Raw genomic sequence first — 6,502 nt, forward strand, 5'->3', positions numbered from 1 at the left:
ACTGGATGCAGCTGAGAGTGGAAGACAGGCATTTTTATAGAGCTTGAGAAAGATGTCAAAGAGAACTCACCTCCCTGCAGCAATGCAGAGAGGACTGAACTACCTATGTTAAACATAAAAATGATAAAAATAAATGGCTTATATATATGCACAAAAGAAAGGAAGGTAGGAAAAGGGTATGTGGAAGGATGGATTAGAAAGCCAATCTAGAAGAAAGCACATATCAGTAACCAGAGGCAGTTTATCCACAAATGCTTTAAGCTATAGCGGAACTTAATAATGAGTTCAATGAAGTAAGAGCTCAAAGATGAACTGAAACCAGAGTGAGAAGTAAAGGGAGAGACTGCAGAGACAAGAAAGCTAATATAACATCATTACAGATGTAAATCAGTAGAAACGATTGGAAAACACAAAGCAATTAGGGAAAAGTTGACAGAGGTAGAAGACAGACAAGATGAGCAAGATAAGGATGATTGGTGTCCGCTAAGATAAGAGAAAAAAGAAAGGGAAAGAGAAAGTTACTAGGGTTATGATAAGGAAATTTTCTCTGAAATGTAAGCATAATAGATTCTGCAGTTAAAAAACACACACAGGGTATACCATAAAAAAATTAATGCAGAGCTATGAATATAAAGGCACATTTATCAAACTTCAAGAATGAAGAAAGACTATTTCAGGCACCCAGGCAAAAAAAATCAAGATACATCAAAGATGAAAAATCCAGAGGGTTTCAGACATTCACATAGAAGTGCTAGAAGACAATATGACAATGTTCACAGCATCCCTAGGGAATACATTATGACCCAAGGATATTATGCAAAGGAAGTTGTTATTCATACATAAAGACAATAGGTAGAAGGAAAAGAATTTGGGGAATATAGTGCCCCTAGCACAATTTTGGGGGAAAATTTTTCTTAAAGTACAATATAATAGTAAAGCACATAAATCCTAAGCATCACCTTGAAAAATTTTTACAAATGAGCACACGTGGCTAGCCATCACCCAGATCAAGATATAAAATAATTCCTTCTCCCTAGAAGCCCCCCTATGTCTTCTTCCAGTCATCAGCACCTTCCCAAAATTAATCGTTATTCTGCTTTCAACACCATGAATTCATTTTGCCTTTTTAAAAATATGTATGACTAGGTTCATATCATACTCACTTTTTTGTGTCTGGCTTCTTTTGCTCAGCCAGTATAATGACATCTGTGCAATTTATCCATTTTGCATGAAATGGCAGTTTGTCATGTAATTTTGGGTTGTATTCTGAACATGTGGAATACACAGTGTGAAACCCTGGGTGCTGTTAAAATCTTTTGAAGCATGTCGACTTTGTCGTTTAAGCAGCCAGTCATCTCACAGGTCCTGACCCCCTTCTGTAAGCTGTGGTTCCAATGTCAGTTTAGTATTCAAAATCCTTGCAGTGCTCTCTCCCAGGTACGTTGGGACCTGGAAGGTGGTGAGCAATGCAGAATTCTTGGCAATATTATTTTTGGCAAAATGACTCCATCCAAACCTCCACATGAAGAGATGACCAAACTTGAGCATGGTTTCTTGCAGTGTAAGACCATATCCCTAGCACGGCCCCTGGGAAAGCTCTGTTCCCAGGAGAATTTGTTTATCCTAGCCAACACCTGGCTGTATGACCTCCCTTTCTTAAAGCATTTACTAAAATGGGCTTATAATTGTGAATGTGTGTCTCCTACAACTCACAAGGGTCTTCCTTGAGGACCTGAAAGTCCTTTCTTTGAAATGTTGTCATCAGGAAGGATGGGGCCTCTGTCTCTCAGGCTCTGTGGGGAGGATAGAGTCCTAACTTTGACAATCTCCAGCCAGCGACACAGCTGGCCTCATCTCATTTACACTGACCCACCCACCCTTTGTCACTTTCCACTTCCCTGACTCTACTGAGCCCTCTCACCACTCCCCCTACTGTGTTCCCCCTTTAAAATGCCCAATCATCCTTCACAAGTCAGAACAGAGGCCCGTCTCTCCCTACCATCAGTAGTCACTGAATAAACTGTTTTCACTGCTTTAAAGCCCATCTCTGTTTATCTTCAACAGTGGCCTAGGCCCTAGTTCAGTCGTTAAAGCTTTCACTGGACTGATTCCAGTTCATTCTGGGCGTGTGCACATTGGGGGTAAGTCAGGGACATCTTACACAGAGCACAAGGCCCCGTTCTCCATCTCCCTCCTCTCCAGAGTTGTCCCCGCACTCGCTGGCTCCCAGGGGCCCCTTTCCACACTCTGGCTGCAAGGCCAATGCTTCGGCTCCCTCCATGCTCTGAGTACTTCCTGACCCAAGAGCCACCTGGTGGCAGAGCAGCAAGAGAAAGGGCCTGTGGGAGCCATTGTCACTGCAGGGTTGTAGCTTCTTTGGCGGGGAGAGTGGGGGGGACTCGCTGAGGGTGGGGCCAGAATGTTAAAAATACTGTGTCCTTCCTGAGTCCCCTGACCAGAAGTTACACGGTAGACACGTGGTACAACTGGGTTTTAAAACTGGAGGTGCTCAGAAAATATTAGTCAGTGAGTGAGTCAAGTTGGATGTAGACAGCATTCAAGCCAGAAGCACCTGGGCTTCATTTATAATTGTGGTGTTGACTGTATTAGTCAAGGCTCTTGAGAAACAGAACCAATAGGATGTATCTCTATGTCTGTCTGTCTATCTATCATCTGTGGGGAGATTTTAAGGAACTGGCTCATGCAATTGTAGGGGATGGCAAGTCTGAAGTCCATTGGGCAGGCTGGCAGCCAGGTAGGAGTTGATGCTGCAACCTGGAGTCTGAAATCCACAGGACAAGCCAACAGGCTGGGGACCCAGGCAGGGTCACAAATACCTCCCCAGCAATACCTAGACGAGTGCTGAACCAAGCAACTGAGCACAGCAGCCTGGCCAAGCTCACACGAAACTCACCACCACACTGACCTGCTGCGTAACACCGGAGTGTTCAATCCATCCTTTGTGCCTCAGAGTCCCCACCTCTAAAATGAGAGAAATGACACCTCACAAGATTGAAAAGAACCATGGAATATCTAACATATACTGTTTGGCAAAGAATGGGTGCTCAGCCAACCTCAGTTCCCATCTCAGATCAAGTTAAAAACCCCCAATCATAATAATAGCTCGCGTAGAAGCTATTATTATGTGATGTGGGGGCTGGCACTGTGCTACCCTCAAGGGTTAACTCAAAGCATTCTTACAGCCATCCAGGAGGTGTGGCCATTAACATAATTTTATATTTTTATTTTTTGCATCTTTAAAGAAATACAATTTTTAGATATAAAAACTCCATCTTGGTTTTGCTTTTATAAGCTTTTTTTTTTTTTTACTTTTTATTTTGAAATAACTCCATATTTATAGAAAAGCTGCAAGGATAATATAGACATCACCAAGAATGTTAACATTTTGTCACATTTACCTTATCATTCTCTTTCTCCATGTCTAGATACATACGTTAAAAGGAAAACTTAAGCCAGACTAAATGTAACAGAGAATAATGAAGCAAAGAATGATTTGTAGAACAGGCAACCCCAGCACCAGAGTAGGCTCAGAGCAATCCCGGGGCTGCCATGTGGTCGGATAATATTCATGAACAAAAAAGGAAAGAGATGCGCAGAAAATGGAAGAGAAGCACAGAAACAGCTGGATTGGGTACAGCTCGGTGTTTTCCTTACTTAGCACAGTTGGCCGCCTGTGACTGGCGTTCCCACGCTTTCTCAGTGGTTGGCACAAGAGTAGGTTATGGGTGTTTGCACATCCAGGGAGGTCACAGTTCAGTATGTACGGAGAAACTTTTAGGCTGAACTTAAAATATATAAGGAAGCAGCTTTAGGCTAGACTTAATTTAGCATATAGAATTTATTTTTTTCTGTACCATTTGAGAGTAGGTGGCTTACATAACGCCCCTGTAATCCTGTGACTTCGGTGTGTTTTCTAATATAGATATTCTCTTACATCACCACTGAACAGTGATGTTAGACCCATTTTAAAGATGAGGAAACTGAGGCACAGAAGCTTGTCCCTCCTAGAACCCACCATCCCTCTCATAAGGATAGAAACTTACCTGTCCTTCCCCCTTTTTTCCAAATATACCCAAAGTGGAGAAATGTGTAATGATTCGGGGCAGGTACCCACCATGGTATCCGCTGACAATCTTTATTTTCCCCGTCCCCTCCCCCCATGCTGGATTATTTTAATGCAAATTCCAGATACCTGATCATTTCATTTGCAGATATTCAGAATGTCTCTCCAACAGATCAAGGCTTATTTTGAAATGTGACCCTGATGCCATGATCACACTTAAAATCAATTCCTTCCTACTATCTAGTCAGAGTCCAATTGCCCCAATTGTGTTACAAATGTCATTTTACAGTAGGTTTTGTTGAATCAAGACCCAAAGAAAATCCACACCCTATATTTGGTTGATATATTCCTTTTTATTTCTTCCTTGTCCTTTTTTGGCTGAAGAAATTGGGCCAGTCGTTTCATTTTTGGTAGCTATAGCTGGACCATGGCAGATATGAAATGGCTACTTTTAATGACTTTAAGTCATTTCCTGGATGCTATTTATTTAATGGCATTTCTCTTATATCTGATTGCCAGGCCCCTCCACCCCTGGTGCTTCTCTCTGGCTCTGTCTTCTACCTGCTGTGTCTGCTGCTTCCTCCCTGTCTCTGTCCTCCTCTCATCACCTCTTATCTCATCTCCCAGGTCCCAACTCCAGGGGTGCATCTGTCTGCAGGGTTGCCTTCTCCAGCTCCCTTGATTAAGCAAATTCTCCCAGATACATGTATCCTCAAAGTTCCAGTGCTGCACTGTGGACTGTTTACCAGAGTCATCACGTCACTTTTATTTGTGTATTATTGTTTGATGTCTGTTTTCCCTTCTACTCTACGCATGACCCGTGGAGATGGGGACAGGGTCTTCTTTTTGCCATTGTATTGCCAGTACTTAGCAATACGCTTAGCATATGGTGAATGCTCAAGGAATGTTCGTGGAATGGGTACATACACTGGCTTGTTGGGGCTCAGAGAGCAATACCCCTAAATGAAGCAATACCCCTAAATGAAACAATACTTTAGAGGCAAAAGTTTTTCTCTCACCTTCTGCCCTCCTGTTTCTCAGTCCCATTCACCCTGGAGGCTAGCCACAGAAACTAAAATCCCTCTTCTCGCAAGGCAGGGCATAGAAACCAGAGCCCTTCCCCCCCAAAGCCAGCTATAAAACCTAGAAATATTCAGTGTAAAAACTGGGCATAAAGAAATTATCTGACCTACCTTGTTTGATAAGAGCCCCATTCCAGGGAGGGCCCTGCCCCACACCCAGAAGGGAGAAGAGGCCAGGAAGAATCTGGACAGACAGGCCCTGCCGGGTCTCCCCGCTCAGCAATCTAATTAGCATTAGATCCCTGGCTTCCCTGGGCCCCTACAGGCTTTAAAAAGTATCTGCACAATCTTGCATATATAAGATAAGGAAATAATTTTACATTCCACCCCTCATTTCTGTGACTTCCTCCACGTCTGGATGTTGGCATTTATATTCCTTGTACAACGAGTTCTTGTATAATGTGTACATGTTGAACTATAATTACTGCTGTTTTATAATATGGATCTATCTCAGTGGGTTCTATCATCCCATGCTAACTCTCTTAGTTGCTGGCTTGCTTTTTTTTTTTTTTTTTTAAACAGTCTCAGTTGCCTTGGGTTAGAGTACAGTGGCAGTTTCATAGCTCCCTGCAACCTCAAACTCCTGGGCTCAAGCGATTCTCCTGCCTCAGCCTCCCAAGTAGCTGGGACTACAGGTGTGCGCTACATGCCAGGCTAATTTTTCTATTTTTAGTCAAGACAAGGTCTCACTATTGCTCAGGCTGGTCTCAAAGTCCTGACCTCAAGCAATCCTCCCGCCTCAGCCTCCCAGAGTGCTAGGATTACAGGTGTGAGCCACAGCACCCAGCCTAGTTGCTGGTTTTAGTCCCCAAATGGTTCTTCTAGGAGCTCCTGAGTGCTACGGTCCAAATGTCTGAATGCTGTGCTGGGGTTCAGGAAAATGCTGCCCCTGAAAATGGCACCGTGGCATTTGAGAAAATAGCAGAAGCACGAAGGTCTCTCTCACCTACACCCCTGAAGCAGCGCAGAAGACTCATGGGAGAGTGCTCTCCCTACACCTGAAGGAAAGGAACATCCTCACTTCTGAAGACACACGGACACAGAAAGGAATATGAGTGACCGGGCCTTGCCAAGTTCCCCCCCAGTTTACTGCCATTAGATCAGACCCCTTTGTTCATTTATATTTCTCCTTCATGGTCCACTTCTTCTTCAAACCTAGCATAAAAGTACACAAGTTTAATTGTTTGTTTGAGTTTTCATTTCCTTATGAAGGCTCCTGCGTCATGGAAAATTTTTATTAGATAAACTTGTATGCTTTTCTCTTGTTAATCGGTCTTTTGCTGTAGGGGCCTCAGCCATGCACGAGTGATGGGTAAGGAAGAGATATTGTCCCTCT

The 6,502-nt window shown here is 43.4% G+C and overlaps 1 long non-coding RNA gene across 1 annotated transcript; it reads right to left on the reverse strand.

The window, feature by feature from the left end:
• Positions 1-1,420: 1,420 nt before the first annotated feature.
• On the reverse strand, positions 1,421-5,316 carry LOC123636490. The gene is made up of 3 exons (XR_006734556.1): positions 5,278-5,316; positions 2,927-2,982; positions 1,421-1,449 (listed from the first exon to the last, which is right to left on the reverse strand). It is a non-coding gene; the product is annotated as an uncharacterized LOC123636490 (long non-coding RNA).
• Positions 5,317-6,502: the final 1,186 nt, after the last annotated feature.

Source organism: Lemur catta, chromosome 4, assembly GCF_020740605.2.
Source record: "Lemur catta isolate mLemCat1 chromosome 4, mLemCat1.pri, whole genome shotgun sequence".
Lineage (NCBI taxonomy): Eukaryota > Metazoa > Chordata > Mammalia > Primates > Lemuridae > Lemur > Lemur catta.